Below are 14,439 nucleotides of genomic sequence, written 5' to 3'. Positions count from 1 at the left end.
CATATATATATATATACACACACACACACATATATATAGCAGTACATATATATAGCAGTACATATACACACATATATATAGCAGTACACATATATACACACATACGGCAGTATATATACATACACACACATATAGCAGTACATATACACACACATACGGCAGTGTACACCTCAGACACTCTGACTTTACCTTCACACACACATGGTGACAATCCTTCCCCAGTCTTCTGCAGTCACCAGGTCCCGAGTCGCCCAGATATGGCGCTCCACAGGTGTCCAGGCTGCGTGCCACCAGCAGAGCCCCCGACTACCAACCACACGCCCCCTGTGTGCCCGCCTGCCCCGGCCGCCACCTCCCCTGCCCACACTGGACGCAGCGATTGTGTTGCCGGTTGCTCTGGACGGAGGAGATCAGCTGACCCGTGACGTGGAGGAGCTACAGCGGGGCTGTGGAGCCAATCTTCCTCCGTCCGCGTTTCTCGTCCCCGCCCCCTGTAGGGCGCTGCTGTGTTGTGGTAACGTGGTGGTCACCGGCTGCTGCGTGCTCTGCACATTCATATGGATCCTGTCAGAAAACTGTCAGTATTAAAGGAAGCTAACCAGTCAGGATCCCCAAGTGCTCTCTGTGACCCTGTGTGCTCCCAGTTATAATGTCCCAGCCATGTCCTGGTTACTGGGAAAACCAGGTACATACATATAGTCACCATTGCAGCTTCAGTTGTTTCTCTAGTTTGCTGGGACATGTTCACATGTGGCAGTTTTGCATAGCCGACGGTATTTACTACAGGATCCAGAGCGGAAATCCGAATTCAGCCTTGGATTTCTGCTGATGTGCACTGACGCAGATTGGACGTCAGGGAGACTAATCTGCCTTCGGCAAATCTTTAGAATCGGTGGCAATCATGGGTGTAGGAACCCCAAAAAATCTGGGGGACACAGCATTTTTGCTCGCCGGGAATATTCTTATTCAATAAACTGCGAGTTGTTTATATCGTTAAATTTTAAGTGTGTGTGTGTGAACCCCCCCCACACACTTACAGTTCTGAAGACTCAGGGGTGCTGACAGGCTTGGCCGGGCAGAAGGAGTGTGGGAGACTGTGAGGCCTTTTTCTCCAAGCTGCTCCGGATCAGTGCTCTGGGCTCCGGGCTGGAAGTGGGCACAATAAGAAAAATATATTTTTCATTACACCTCAGGTCAGACCATCAATCAGACCCCCAATGTTAATCAGACCTCAGCTCACACCTCAGCTCAGACCCCAATATGAATGACCCCCAATCAGACCTCAGATAAGAGCCCCATGCCTCATAGCAGCCCCCAGTGCCTCTCATCAGCCCCCCAGTGCCTCTCATCAGCCAGTAATAACAGCCCCCCCAATCATTTGCCAGTAATAACAGCCCCCCCAATCATTTCCCAGTAATAACAGCCCCCCCAATCATGTGCCAGTAATAGCCCCCCCCCCCATCATGTGCCAGTAAAACAAAGTATTGTATACAATAAAAAAAAAAAATTAATACTTATACTTACCTCTTTGGAGCGATGCGATGCAGGCCTCTTCCGGCCTGTGTCCCGACTCCAGCACTGTACGGCTCAGGCGGCGCGATGACGTCATCGCGCCGCCTACGCCGGCCTCTGATAGGCTGCCGGCCTAGTAGTGCCGGCAGCCTATCAGAGGAACAGGAAAGGGACACACCTCCCACCTCCTGAGGACGGAGATACAAACAGTGGAAACGCTCATCTCAGTGCCTGCCCCGCCACCGCCGCACACATTGCCCCGCTGCCGCTGGGGGGGATTTGACCATACCTGTCCCCCCCCCGCATTATTTCCTGGGGGGGATCCGTCCCCCCCGCTTCCTACGCCCATGGTGGCAATATTCAGCTACCTGTGTTTATTCTCAAGGATTCCCCCCCCCCCCCATTCATGTGCATGGGATGTGGATTTTGATGCAGAATCTGTTCCACATACTACAGAAAATTTGCACAAATTTTAAAGGGTTTCTCCAAAATCAGGAACCAATGATCAGGGGGCGGGGCATGGAGAAAAAAAAAAACTAATTTCCTCAACGTTTTTCCGGCCAGGGCTCAGCTACCATCTCCGGGGGAGGTGCCATTCCTGCACAGGTCACTGCTGAGGTCACGGATGGTCCGGCAGAGAGAGAGGCCGGCGCTGAACCCAGGATGATCTGAAGAGATGAGTCTTTCTTTTTTTTTTACTTTTGCGCCACGCCGCCCCTTAACCATTTGTTTGCAGACTTGGACACCCCCTTTAAATCTACAGCAGGTCTACTGATGTTATAGATTTCTGCCACGGATTTCACTCTTTGCCGCACGGAATTTGGTGCCGATTTTCTCAGCTCCGGCAGAGAATCCCGCGGATTTTCCGCTGCAGCGGACCGGCCACATTTGGCTATACCCTAAGGCCCCTTTCACACGAGTGAGTTTTCCGCGCGGGTGCAATGCGTGAGGTGAACGCATTGCACCCGCACTGAATACCGACCCATTCATTTCTATGGGGCTGTGCAGATGAGCAGTGATTTTTACGCATCACTTGTGCGTTGCGTGAAAATCGCAGCATGTTCTATATTGTGCGTTTTTCACGCAACGCAAGCCCCATAGAAATGAATGGGGATGCATGAAAATCGCAAGGAAGTGCGGATGCGGTGCGATTTTCACGCATGGTTGCTAGGAGACGATGTTAGTAAATTGATAAAAGTCAATTTACTGTATTATTTTCTCTTATAACATGGGTATAACGGATAATAATAGCATTCTTAATACAGAAAGCTTACTGAAATGTGCCTTGAGGGGTTAAAAATTTTTTTTAGAATTAACTCCCCTCATCCTCTTGTTCGCGCAGCCGGCATCGTCTTCTTTCTTCTTCTTTCAGGACCTGCAAAAGGACCTTTGATGACGTAATCGGTGACGTCAGAGCAGGTTCTGCTTAATGTGTGATCAAGTGGATGAGGTGAGTTAATTTTTTCTTTTTTTTAACCCCTCAATCCCTAATTTACTTAGCATTCTGCATTCAGAATGCTATTATTTTCCTTTTTAACCTGGTTATAAGGGAAAATAATAAAATCTACAAAACACCTAACCCGAACCGAAACTTCAGTGAAGAAATCTGGATTCGGGTCTGGGTACCACATTCAGTTTTTTCTCATGCGCGTGCAAAACGCATTGCACTTGCACGGAAAAAACTGAACATTGGAATGCAATCTCAGTCAAAACTGACTGCAATTGCGTGCCTACTCGCGCGGGTTCCCCGTAATGCACATGCAGTACGCAGCCCTGCAGGGCAGGGTGAGGCGAATGGTGAGGTCACAGGGGTAGTTACTAACCGAGGGTTGCTCTTGGTACTCACAGTTTTTATATACCCTGGGCAGGCGTACAGCAGTGATGGAGAGGCTGGCACATGGATCCTCTGGGGCACTCTCTGTGTATAAGGACCAGGCCAGGTGGTAGGTGAGGTGCTCTGGATGTTGCAGGTTTAATGTGCCGGTGGCAAGATCCCTTTAAGTTCGTGACGCCAGTGCCGGTAACGGTGGCACACCGATTTATTGTAGTAATAATTGAGGAACACAAGTTGCAGTGAACCAGAACTTTTGTTTACTGAAGCAGTTCAACTATTTACAGTCTTTAGTCAGTTCCACATGTAAAAGGTTGTGACAGGCAGGCTTCATATAAAACGGCAGGCAAAGTCCTTGCAAGATACTCAGAGGGAATCCCACTTACAGATCAGGCTGCACTTTTCCTCAGAATCCTGTCTGTCTTTCTCCAAGACCCGTATCCCCTATTGCTGGCTTTATCCTTGGGTAGGGAAAACTTCTTCTGGTATATGTCTCCTTGCTGTAAATATCCTTCTGCCCTTCAGCTCTCTGTTTGGCTGGAATAAAACTTGGCTCTGCACTGTACTTTTATAGGAACTTGGTTTATCAGGAGGCAGGCTCTTCCCCTGGATGCAACTTCTGAGCTTGCTTTGCTCAGGAAACTCAGGCAGGCTAGACTGCACTAACTAGCCTCCTGGACTATACTGCATTAAGTCTTTCCTGTCTGGGCCTAACTATATATACTAGGGGGTTCCCTAGCTCCCTCTACAGCTTGGGAGGAGAAACTACACCGCTAACAGGCCTGGTACACAGGAATTAACATGGCATTTCAATGCAATACAAAATACCATTCTCCCATAGGAGGTGGGAGCAACATAACCCTTAGTAGTGCCCACCTTTACGTAGTGGGACACTACACACAACACATCCAGAGCAAATCCGGAACGCCCGTGTGAAAGAGGCCTAAGGCTCCTTTCACACGAGCGAGTTTTCCACGCGGGTGCAATGCGTGACGTGAACACATAGCACCCGCACTGAATCCTGACCCATTCATTTCAAAGGGTCTGTGTACATGAGTGTTGTTTTTCACGCATCAGTTCTGCGTTGCGTGAAAATCGCAGCCTGTTCTATATTCAGCGTTTTTCACGCAGCCCTGGCCCCATAGAAGTGAATGGGGCTTGAGTGAAAAACGCATTGTGTCCGGAAGCAAGTGCGGGTGCGATGCGTTTTTTACTGATGGTTGCTAAGAGATGTTGTTTGTAAACCTTCAGTTATTTATCGCTGGCGCATCAAAACGCATCAAAACGCATTGCACCAGCGTGGAAAAAAACTGAACAACCGAACGCAATCGCAGACAAAACTGACTGAACTTGCTTGCAAAATGGTGCGAGTTTCACTGAACGCATCCGGAGCCGATCCGTCACACTCGTGTGAACCCAGCCTAAGACTACATGCACACGACCGTATGTGTTTTGCGGTCCGCAAAAAAAAACGGATGACGTTCCGTATGGCATCCGTTTTTTTTGCGGATCCGTTTTTTTTGCGGATCCATTGTAATAATGCCTATCCTTGTCCGCAAACTAGAAAAAAATAGGACATGCACTATTTTTTTTGCGGAGCAACGGAACGGACATACTGATGCGGACAGCACACGGTGTTTTGTCTGCGATTTTTGCGGACCCATTGAAATGAATGGGTCCGCATCCTATCCGTAAAAAAACCGGAACGGACACAGAAACAAAATACGGTCATGTGCATGAGGCCTAAGGCTACCAACCGTATGACGGCTTGTTTTTTTGGCGGAATAAGTTGCACTTTCTAATGGCTCTATTTACGGTTGCATACAATGTAATGGGAGGCGGAAATACAATTCCAAATAGGGCGGAATTATAAATAAAACACAATTCCGCCACAATTTTATGGGTTTTGTTTTTACTGCCTTTCCTGTGCGGTAAAACTGACCTGTTACCTTCATTCTCCGGCTCAGTACAACTACAACAATACCACATATAGTTTTTCTTCTGTTAATTAATACTGGGGAAAAAAATAATTGGGGGAAAAACTAATTTTTGCTTTACATCACCATATTCTTACTCCCTTAACTTTTTTTTATTTTTATGTATACGGAGCTGGGTGAGGGATAATTTTTTCTGGGGCGATCGGTACTTCTCATTGACACCATTTTGATCACTTTTTATAAAAAAAAATTGTCGGAGGTGACGTGACCAAAAAACGATGAATCAGCCATTTTGACTTCTTTTTTTTTTTTTTTACTGTTTCGCCGTTTGCTGCACGGGATAAATATTTTAATAGCCTGGGCATTTTTGCACGTGGAGATACCCATGGTGTTTATTTATTTTAATTGCTTTTATTTTCATTTTGGAGAAAGGGGGATGATTTGAATTTTTAAAGGGTTTCTACCACCACATTTTGACCTATTTAGCTGTCAGACACTAGCGATCTGCTAGTGTCTGCTGTACCTAACCATGCTATTGTAATTCCTTTCTGTGCAGCGGTTACCCTAAAAAACGTAGTTTTATTGCTATGCTAATGAGCCTCTAGGTGCTATGGGGCGTCTTTTCAGCACCTAGAGGCTCCGTCCACTCACTATTTCCGCCGCCCAGTGCGCTCCAGCCCGCCCCTCTCCTCTAGATTGACAGCCTCCATCGCATCCATTGCGGCCGAATTCTCGCGCCTGCGCCGTGTGCGTCTGTATTCGGCGCAGGCACAGTGACTGTCGGACCGCTCCCTGCACCGGCATCTCCACTGCGCCTGCGCCGATGACGTCAGAGTGCTCCCAGGAACAGACGACGCCCGGCCTCAAACAGTGGAGATGCGCAGGCGCAGTGGAGATGCCGGCGCAGGGAGCGGTCTGACAGTCACTGCGCCTGCGCCGAATACAGACGCACACGACGCAGGCGTGAGAATTCGGCCGCGATGGAGGCTGTCATTCTAGAGGAGAGGGGCGGGCTGGAGGGACGAGCTGGGCGGCAGACATGGTGAGTAGACGGAGCCTCTAAGTGCTGAAAAGACGCCCCCATAGCACCTAGAGGCTCATTAGCATAGCAATAAAACTACGTTTTTTAGGGTAACCGCTGCACAGAAAGGAATTACAATAGCATGGTTAGGTAGAGCAGACACTAGCAGATCGCTAGTGTCTGACAGCTAATTAGGTCAAAATGTGGTGGTAGAAACTCTTAAAATATTTATTTTTATATTGTTAAAAAAAAATCTTAGTTTTTTTTTTATAGTTCCCCTAGGGAACTAGAACCATCGATCCTCAGATTGCTTCTCTCATAGACTCCAGTGCATTAGCATTGGTGTCTATGAGACTTACACTATGTGGGAGATTTATTAACCACCTCAGCCCCCAGTGCTTAAACACCCTGAAAGACCAGGCCACTTTTTACACTTCTGACCTACACTACTTTCACCGTTTATTGCTCGGTCATGCAACTTACCACCCAAATGAATTTTACCTCCTTTTCTTCTCACTAATAGAGCTTTCATTTGGTGGTATTTCATTGCTGCTGACATTTTTACTTTTTTTGTTATTAATCGAAATTTAACGATTTTTTTGCAAAAAAATGACATTTTTCACTTTCAGTTGTAAAATTTTGCAAAAAAAAAGACATCCATATAGAAATTTTGCTCTAAATTTATAGTTCTACATGTCTTTGATAAAAAAAAAATGTTTGGGTAGAAAAAAAATGGTTTGGGTAAAAGTTATAGCGTTTACAAACTATGGTACAAAAATGTGAATTTCCGCTTTTTGAAGCAGCTCTGACTTTCTGAGCACCTGTCATGTTTCCTGAGGTTCTACAATGCCCAGACAGTACAAACACCCCACAAATGACCCCATTTCTGAAAGTACACACCCTAAGGTATTCGCTGATGGGCATAGTGAGTTCATAGAACTTTTTATTTTTTGTCACAAGTTAGCGGAAAATGATGATTTTTTTTTTTTTTTTTTTTTCTTACAAAGTCTCATATTCCACTAACTTGTGACAAAAAATAAAAAGTTCTATGAACTCACTATGCCCATCAGCGAATACCTTGGGGTCTCTTCTTTCCAAAATGGGGTCACTTGTGGGGTAGTTATACTGCCCTGGCATTCTAGGGGCCCAAATGTGTGGTAAGGAGTTTGAAATCAAATTCAGTAAAAAATGACCTGTGAAATCCGAAAGGTGCTCTTTGGAATATGGGCCCCTTTGCCCACCTAGGCTGCAAAAAAGTGTCACACATCTGGTATCCCCGTACTCAGGAGAAGTTGAGGAATGTGTTTTGGGGTGTCTTTTTACATATACCCATGCTGGGTGAGATAAATATCTTGGTCAAATGACAACTTTGTATAAAAAAATGGGAAAAGTTGTCTTTTGCCAAGATATTTCTCTCACCCAGCATGGGTATATATAAAATGACACCCCAAAACACATTCCCCACCTTCTCCTGAGTACGGAGATACCAGATGTGTGACACTTTTTTGCAGCCTAGGTGGGCAAAGGGGCCCATATTCCAAAGAGCACCTTTCGGATTTCACTCGTCATTTTTTACTGAATTTGATTTCAAACTCCTTACCACACATTCGGGCCCCTAGAATGCCAGGGCAGTATAACTACCCCACAAGTGACCCCATTTTGGAAAGAAGAGACCCCAAGGTATTCGCTGATGGGCATAGTGAGTTCATAGAACTTTTTATTTTTTGTCACAAGTTAGTGGAAAATGATGATTTTTTTTTTTTTTTTTCATACAAAGTCTCATATTCCACTAACTTGTGACAAAAAATAAAAACTTCCATGAACTCACTATGCCCATCAGCGAATACCTTGGGGTCTCTTCTTTCCAAAATGGGGTCACTTGTGGGGTAGTTATACTGCCCTGGCATTCTAGGGGCCCAAATGTGTGGTAAGGAGTTTGAAATCAAATTCAGTAAAAATTGACCTGTGAAATCCGAAAGGTGCTCTTTGGAATATGGGCCCCTTTGCCCACCTAGGCTGCAAAAAAGTGTCACACATCTGGTATCCCCGTACTCAGGAGAAGTTGAGGAATGTGTTTTGGGGTGTCTTTTTACATATACCCATGCTGGGTGAGATAAATATCTTGGTCAAATGACAACTTTGTATAAAAAAATGGGAAAAGTTGTCTTTTGCCAAGATATTTCTCTCACCCAGCATGGGTATATATAAAATGACACCCCAAAACACATTCCCCACCTTCTCCTGAGTACGGAGATACCAGATGTGTGACACTTTTTTGCAGCCTAGGTGGGCAAAGGGGCCCATATTCCAAAGAGCACCTTTCGGATTTCACAGGTCAATTTTTACTGAATTTGATTTCAAACTCCTTACCACACATTTGGGCCCCTAGAATGCCAGGGCAGTATAACTACCCCACAAGTGACCCCATTTTGGAAAGAAGAGACCCCAAGGTATTCGCTGATGGGCATAGTGAGTTCATGGAAGTTTTTATTTTTTGTCACAAGTTAGTGGAATATGAGACTTTGTAAGAAAAAAAAATAAAAAAAAAAAAATCATAATTTTCCACTAACTTGTGACAAAAAATAAAAAATTCTAGGAACTTGCCATGCCCCTCACGGAATACCTTGGGGTGTCTTCTTTCCAAAATGGGGTCACTTGTGGGGTAGTTATACTGCCCTGGCATTTTCCAGGGGCCCTAATGTCTGGTAAGTAGGTAAATGACCTGTGAAATCTGAAAGGTGCTCTTTGGAATGTGGGCCCCTTTGCCCACCTAGGCTGCAAAAAAGTGTCACGCATGTGGTATCGCCGTATTCAGGAGAAGTTGGGGAATGTGTTTTGTGGTGTCATTTTACATATACCCATGCTGGGTGAGATAAATATCTTGGCAAAAGACAACTTTTCCCATTTTTTTTATACAAAGTTGGCATTTGACCAAGATATTTATCTCACCCAGCATGGGTATATGTAAAATGACACCCCAAAACATATTCCCCAACTTCTGCTGAATACGGAGATACCACATGTGTGACACTTTTTTGCAGCCTAGGTGGGCAAAGGGGCCCAAATTCCTTTTAGGAGGGCATTTTTAGACATTTGGATACCAGACTTCTTCTCACGCTTTGGGGCCCCTAAAATGCCAGGGCAGTATAAATACCCCACATGTGACCCCATTTTGGAAAGAAGACACCCCAAGGTATTCAATGAGGGGCATGGCGAGTTCATAGAAAAAAAATAATTTTGGCACAAGTTAGCGGAAATTGATTTTTTTGATTTTGTTCTCACAAAGTCTCCCTTTCCGCTAACTTGGGACAAAAATTTCAATCTTTCATGGACTCAATATGCCCCTCAGCGAATACCTTGGGGTGTCTTCTTTCCAAAATGGTGTTATTTGTGGGGTGTTTGTACTGCCCTGGCATTTGAGGGTCTCCGCAATCATTACATGTATGCCCAGCATTAGGAGTTTCTGCTATTCTCCTTATATTGAGCATACGGGTAATGAGATTTTTTTTTTCCGTTCAGCCTCTGGGCTGAAAGAAAAAAATGAACGGCACAGATTTCTTCATTCGCATCGATCAATGTGGATGAAAAAATCTCTGCCAAAAAAAAAAAAAGGAGGGGAAAGGCGTCTGCCAGGACATAGGAGCTCCGCCCAACATCCATACCCACTTCAGCTCGTATGCCCTGGCAAACCAGATTTCTCCATTCACATCAATCGATGTGGATGAATAAATCATTGCCGGGATTTTTTTTTTTATATATACAAAGTGTTTGCCAAAGTATATGAACACCGCCACCTCCTCAGCTCATATGCCTCGGCAAACATATCTTTTACTGCAGAGGAGAAATCTCGTCTTGCAGCGCCGCATACACCGACTTGCGTGTAATCTGACAGCAGCGCAATGCTTCTGTCAGAATGCACATCAGTGCTGCAGCTAGTCGATCGGTTGGTCCACCTGAAAGGTAAAAAAAACAAAACAAAAAAGAAAAAACCAGGCCGCAACGCAATAAATTTATTAACTGTTGAACAGAACATAGAAACTTTTTTTTAACTTTTTTAACTGAACGTTTAACTTTTTTACTTACCGGTAATTTTTTTTTTGTTTAGTTTTTTTTACCTTTATAGAACAAACCTCTCCTTCCCCATGGGACAATGTGCAAAGCGCAAATTGCCCAAAGATGTGGCGAAGTACATTATGCACTTTATCCCAGGTGAAAGGAGAGGTTTGCAGCAGCTGTGAGTAAAAGGGCCCTAATAGCCCTGTGTGCCTGTCCTGTGAGATGCAATCCCTATGCTAGGTGTACCTGTGTGTGGTACTTCCGGAAACACTCACCAAAGCATAGGGCAGGGTGGTCAGGACAGTCAGGACAGAAATAGCGGGTGTCACGCCTTATTCCACTCCTGCTACAGACACGACATTTTTTTCGGGGTGGCGGTTGGGTTGAGGTACCAGCAACGACACTGGGGAAATGTCGCTCGTGTAGACGGCTAACTACACTGGTGGATGGGGCCACGGAACCTCCTGGGTAAAGGAGGTTCTCGATGATCTCTTCCTGGAATTTGAGGAAGGATCGTGTTCTCCCAGCCTTACTGTAGAGAACAAAACTATTATACAGCGCCAATTGAATTAAATATACAGACACCTTCTTATACCAGCGTCTGGTTCTGCGGGAAACTAAATAGGGAGCCAACATCTGGTCATTGAAGTCCACCCCTCCCATGAGCGCATTATAGTCGTGGACTGAGAGGGGCTTTTCAATGACACGGGTTGCCCTTTCAATTTGGATTGTCGTGTCTGCGTGAATGGAGGAGAGCATGTAAACGTCACGCTTGTCTCTCCATTTCACCGCGAGCAGTTCTTCGTTACACAAGGCAGCCCTCTCCCCCCTTGCAAGACGGGTGGTTACAAGCCGTTGGGGGAAGCCCACGCGACTAGTTCGCGCGGTGCCACAGGCGCAAATCCGTTCTAGAAACAAATGCCTAAAGAGGGCCACACTTGTGTAGAAATTGTCCACATAAAGATGGTACCCCTTGCCGAATAAGGGTGACACCAAGTCCCAGACTGTCTTCCCACTGCTCCCCAGGTAGTCAGGGCAACCGACCGGCTCCAGGGTCTGATCTTTTCCCTCATAGATCCGAAATTTGTGGGTATAGCCTGTGGCCCTTTCACAGAGCTTATACAATTTGACCCCATACCGGGCACGCTTGCTTGGGATGTATTGTTTGAAGCCAAGGCGCCCGGTAAAATGTATTAGGGACTCGTCTACGCAGATGTTTTGCTCAGGGGTATACAAATCTGCAAATTTCTGGTTGAAATGGTCTATGAGGGGCCGAATTTTGTGGAGCCGGTCAAAAGCTGGGTGGCCTCTGGGACGGGAGGTGGTGTTGTCGCTAAAATGCAGAAAACGTAGGATGGTCTCAAATCGTGTCCTGGACATAGCAGCAGAGAACATGGGCATGTGATGAATTGGGTTCGTGGACCAATATGACCGCAATTCATGCTTTTTAGTTAGACCCATGTTGAGGAGAAGGCCCAAAAAAATTTTAATTTCGGAAACTTGGACTGGTTTCCACCGGAAAGACTGGGCATAAGAGCTTCCCGGGTTGGCGGATATAAATTGTGTGGCATACCGATTTGTTTCTGCCACGACTAAGTCCAAGAGCTCCGCAGTCAAGAACAGCTCAAAAAATCCCAGGGCCGAACCGATTTGAGCCGTCTCAACCCGAACTCCAGACTGGGCGGTGAAAGGGGGAACTACAGGTGCGGCTGAAGTTGGTGACTGCCAATCAGGGTTTGCCAGCACCTCAGGGATTCTAGGGGCTCTACGGGCCTGTCTGCGCGGTGGCTGCGACGGGGTAACTAGTGCACGTGCCACCGTACCAGCTTCAACTGCCCTTCTGGTGCTCGCCACGTCACCATGTTGTACGGCAGTGCTGGTACTAGGTCCAGGAAGGGCTGCGCTGCTGGTGTATGCCTCACCACGTGATCCGGCAGCGACAGCCCCACTCTGCTGCTCTTGAAACGGATCCTGCGTAACCTGTGGTCTAGCGACACGGGGCCGGGTACGCCTGGTGCTGCCAGGGACCTCCACCTCCTCGTCCGAACTTTGGGTCAGAGAGCCACTGCTTTCCACAGGTTCATATTCTGACCCGCTAGATTCATCAGATGAGGGTTCCCACTCCTCATCCGACTGGGTCAGAATCCTGTAGGCCTCTTCAGAAGAATACCCCCTGTTTGACATTTGGACTACTAAATTTAGGGGTATTCCCTGAGACTACCCAAGAAAAAAAGCAAACCTGTCTTACAAAGGGGAGGCTAGCGAAGTACCGGAGGCCGCTGCGGTTGATAAAAAATATCAAAACTGATTTTTTTATCGCCGCAGTGCTTGTAAAGTGAATGTGCAGTGATCAAAAAACAAAATTTTTTTTGTCACTGCGGTGGGGCGGGCGTGGGTGAACGCACGTGTGGGCGACCGATCAGGCCTGATCGGGCAAACACTGCGTTTTGGGTGGAGGGCGAACTAAAGTGACACTAATACTATTATAGATCTGACCGTGATCAGTTTTGATCACTTACAGATACTATAAAAGTACAAATGCTGATTAGCGATACGCTAATCAGCGAATAAAAGTGACTGCGGTGCGGTGGGCTGGGCGCTAACTGACGCTAACTACCTAACCAAGGGGCCTAAACTATCCCTAAAACCTAACAGCCAATACTAGTGAAAAAAAAAAAGTGACAGTTTACACTGATCACTTTTTTTCCTTTCAATAGTGATTGACAGGGGCGATCAAAGGGGTGATCAAAGGGTTAATTGGGGTGCAGGGGGGTGATCTGGGGCTAAAGTGTGGTGTTGGTGCTACTCACTGTGAAGTCTGCTCCTCTGCTGGATCCAACCGACGAAAAGGACCAGCAGAGGAGCAGAGAAGCCATATAACAGATCATATTTACTAATATGATCTGTTATCTGGCTTCTGATTCGATTTTTTGAAAATCGCCAGCCTGCCAGCCAATGATCGTTGCTGGCAGGCTGGTGACGAAATACTTCTTTAACTTTTGCCGGCCCGCGATGCGCATGCGCGGGCCGGCAATGCACGAAATCTCGCGTCTCGCGAGAGGACGCACCGGCGCGTCCACCCAGAACAACAGGACCGCCGCAAAGACGCAATCCTGCGTACGGCGGTCCTGAGGTGGTTAAACTGGTGTAAAGTAGAACTGCCTTAGTTCCCCATAGCAACCAATCAGATTCCACCTTGCATTTTCCAAAGGAGCTGACCACGGTATCTGAAGGGTTAGGCTACTTTCACACTGGCGTTTTGGCTTTCCGTTTGTCAGATCCGTTCAGGGCTCTCACAAGCGGTCCAAAACGGATCAGTTCAGCCCCAATGCATTCTGAATGGAGAAGGATCCGCTCAGAATGCATCAGTTTGGCTCCGATCAGTCTCCATTCCGCTTGCAGCGTTTTGGTGTCCGTCTGATGAAACTGAGCCAAACGGATCCGTCCTGACACACAATGTAAGGCCTCTTGCACACGACCGTATGGCTTTTTCAGTATTTTGCAGTCCGCCAAAAACGGATCTGCAAAAAAATACGGATGACGTCCGTTGCACTCCGTTTTTTTGCGGAACGGAACAGCTGGCCCCTGATAGAACAGTGGACAGTGGACAATAATAGGACATGTTCTATCTCTGAAAAGAACGGAAATACGGAAACGGAAGGCATACGCAGTACCTTCCTTTTTTTTTTGCGGATCCATTGAAATGAATGGTTCCGTATACAGTCCGTATACGGAACTTAAAAAACGGAACGTAAACGTGTGCAAGAGGCCTAAGTCAAACAGATGCAAATGTTTGTATTATCTGAACGGATCCGTCTGTGCAGATCTAGGAGGGATCCGCAACAAACGCGAGTGTGAAAGTAGCCTTAAAAGCCTGCGATCTGTGATACTGCCGATAGCGGACATTAGCCCTGGGTGCCTGCTGAATAAAACAGCAGGCCCTCGACAACTATGGCACCCACTGCACGCGCCGGCATATAAGTGCTTTACAGACTGCGGGGGCTCCTTCCAAAAGAGTTAAAGGGGTTTTCCGGACCGGTACCTAAAATGGCTCTTTCAGCTAACTTCTGGTGAGCATACAC

At 46.5% G+C, this 14,439-nt stretch overlaps 1 protein-coding gene across 2 annotated transcripts in view; it reads right to left on the bottom strand.

Moving 5' to 3' along the window:
- Positions 1 to 406, bottom strand: part of TOGARAM1 (TOG array regulator of axonemal microtubules 1) — a 60,425-nt gene extending 60,019 nt beyond the window's left edge. The window contains exon 1 of one of the 2 annotated variants that reach the window (XM_040411644.1): positions 190 to 406. The gene's annotated coding sequence lies outside the window, so the exon portion shown is untranslated. The remainder of the gene's footprint in view (positions 1 to 189) is intronic. The other variant, XM_040411645.1, reaches the window with a different exon arrangement.
- Positions 407 to 14,439: the final 14,033 nt, after the last annotated feature.

Source organism: Bufo bufo, chromosome 11 (genome assembly GCF_905171765.1).
Source record: "Bufo bufo chromosome 11, aBufBuf1.1, whole genome shotgun sequence".
NCBI lineage: Eukaryota > Metazoa > Chordata > Amphibia > Anura > Bufonidae > Bufo > Bufo bufo.
This window is presented reverse-complemented; position numbering and strand designations above follow the sequence as displayed.